The sequence below is a fragment of the Frankliniella occidentalis genome, unplaced genomic scaffold, assembly GCF_000697945.3.
Source record: "Frankliniella occidentalis isolate FOCC.00 unplaced genomic scaffold, Focc_3.1 Scaffold48, whole genome shotgun sequence".
NCBI lineage: Eukaryota > Metazoa > Arthropoda > Insecta > Thysanoptera > Thripidae > Frankliniella > Frankliniella occidentalis.
The window spans coordinates 61,179-64,168 of record NW_026267178.1 but is presented as its reverse complement, the minus strand read 5'-3'; positions in this window follow the sequence as shown (position 1 = coordinate 64,168).

Sequence of the window (2,990 nt, the reverse complement as noted above, 5' to 3'; positions counted from 1 at the left end):
TCCACGAAAAACAAGGGCTGCCTCAAGAGTCAAACTGCAGCTACCAAAGGCACTATTAACAGCTGACCAGTTACAGGTAGGGTGGGCAACTGCAGATCAGCGATTAGTTAGTGGAGGCTTGAAGAATGAAGGCTCAAGCTGCTACGTCAATTCCGTACTACAGGTAAAAAAAAAAAAAACTGTTTTCTAAACTCCGTTTGGTTTGGGTTGGTCATCCGTTAATAAATTTGTACTACACCTTACCATACTTAAATCTCCTCTCTACATCATCATCATCTATCATCTCTGTTTTTGCAGGCACTTTTCCACATGCCATCTTTTGTGTCCTGGGTGCAGCAGGAAACTGAGCATAATTTGCAGTGCTCTGCATACGACTGCATTATCTGTGCGGTATCAAAGGTGCTAAAGGTCTCTCTGACAGGAGCAGGTCAGAAACCTAAGACAGCATCACTCTAAGCCAAAAGTGACAAACAAGTGACATGGGATTACTTTAGTAAAGCCGGAGACCCATCTGTCCTGGATATGTTCGCGTTCGCCGAGTGTGCAAGAAGGTTCGGGAGGTGCGTATGCATTTTTTTAAATACACAAGGTAATGTTAGGTGGCTACTGTGTTTAAGGTCGCGTTCCTCTGTTAACAGAGGGATGATGGTTCACCCGTGTCAATGGCGTCTGATGTGTCACTTTCATTCACATTAAGATCTGTCAACAGGTTAAGAAGCCAGACTTATGCTTCTTCAGCATCAACCTCCAGTTGTCTGACCCTTCCCCCCCCCCCACGTTTTCCTTATCGCATACGATTTGTCGTCCAATTTATAGGTTCAGCGTCGGGAAAGGCGTCCTACCAGCGAGACGTCTGAACCGCGATCAGAAATGTCTACTACTAATCATACCAAGTCGTCTTCACGCAGCGCGACGTCTGAATCGTGCTCAGAAATGTCTCCAAGCCATTCCAAGTCTTCACGCAGCCAATCGTCAATCTCTGATGAGGTAGGTTGTGTTGTGTCTGCAGAGATGGCAACCAATCGACACATGGGAAGTTCGACCGAAACCTGCTAGGGACTGGCAGTTCCCAAGAAAACCTGGAAGAGGCTACACACTAGTCAGTACCCACGAAGTTTGAACCTGCTGCGCCATCGTCTTCAGCCTGGCATTTCGACTTTTGATGTCCAAAAACAGCCTAAAATTGCAATTTTGGACCATATCTCCCAAACTTTGGTCGAACGGACATGAGAACAGAAAATGTTCCCGATGCATCTCGACAAGACAAGACGATTACATTTTATTATTGGCTGAGCGATAGCGAAGCCTATTATTACTCCAGTGATGATCAAAAAGTTTCGTGTCTGTCTGTGTGTGTGTGTGTGTTTGTGTGTTTGTCTGTAATCACGATAACTCGAGAACGGTTTGAGCTAGGTACCTGAAATTTTTAGCGTAGCTTTGTATCATAAAAAGCAAGAACTGTATTGATTTTGAGCCCTCTAGCTTAAAAATTGGCCTGTCAAAAAAATCAAAAACAAAAAACCCCAAATATTACTTTTAATTTTTTTTTATTTTATTAACACCTTGCTATGACGTAACTCGTCAAAGTAGAACCCTATGGACTAAAATTTTGTCCGTTTGGCTCTATCGCTAACCGTTAGGTCGCCAGAGGGCGATTTCCACACGAAAATGACCCCAAACCATTTGAATGTTGTTTCTCTCAGATATTTGATGGTCCTTGGTGGGGCAACTCGTCAATATAAAATCCTGGGGATAAAAGTTGTGTCCTTTGGAGCCGAAGGCCTGTCTACGACTCTGCCTTTTGCCCGACTCGGGTGTCAGCGCCGCAGGCCTAGGTAGATGTATGCCAGGCGCGTCGCAGCGTAAACAGTGTTTCGTGAGATATCGCGAAGCCTGTTACGCGAGACGTGGTCTGGCGTACATCTACCTAGTTAACATCTGTTAGACGGATGGTTCTGAAGATATGAGTGCACAACACTTTTTCAGGCAATGAAAAAGTGCGTTGTTAGGGCATAAAAGTAGAAAGACCAGGCTGAAGACGATGGCGCAGCGGTTTCAAACTTCGTGGGTACTTACTTGGATGTATTCCACACCTTTTAAGAGATAACCGTTTCCCGGATGATCCTTAGATTGACCCCTGGAGGCCAGAAAGTGGTGTTTAAGCCTAGCAGACCTAACTTTAGGCCCTTTGCAGTTGCAGGAGCCTAAGGGCCTCCGATGGTTCCAAATCGACCCTGCAGCTAGTCTTAGGACACCTTGAAGTACAATAATCCATGTCGACCTTAAAGATCCCAGATTTTCACTCCACCCTTATGCCCACCCCACAAGCAGGTCGGCTGCCGTCAGTGCCTTACTGTAAAGGGTCTGGCGAAGGAGAGTGAAGCGGAAATGTTCCCCCTTTCCCAAGTGTGCTTCTCTACTGCTTCCCCCGTTCACCTAGTGTGTAACTTGTATCTGTTGAATTCGTTATATATTGTGTGCTGCAATGGTTGTGGCCGAGCTGGCCGCCCACGTGCTGGGGTGGAAGGCTCTGACGCCTTTGTGGTGAGGACGTGTAATTAATACTTCCCGCCCATTGGTTCCGCCAAGAAACTCAGATTATTACAGATTACCATTTCTACTTTTACTGACTTCCCATGACCTCCACAAAAAATGTTGTACTTTCCCTTGACTTTGTTTCAATAGGGTCATAGTTGCATTTGCAAATTTTCTCACTGAAAATATCTTCCTGGACAGTATCAAATTTTATTGGCTGAGCGATTATTGGCTGAGCGATAGCGAAGCCTATTACTCCAGTGATGATCAAAAAGTTTCGTGTCTGTGTGTCTGTCTGTAATAACGATAACTCGAGAACGGGTTGAGCTAGGTCCCTGAAATTTTTAGCGAAGCTTTGTAGCCTAAAAAGCAAGACCTGTATTGATTTTGAGCCTTCTAGCTTAAAAATTGACCAGTCAAAAAATGAAAACCGACCAGCCCAAAATATTACTTTT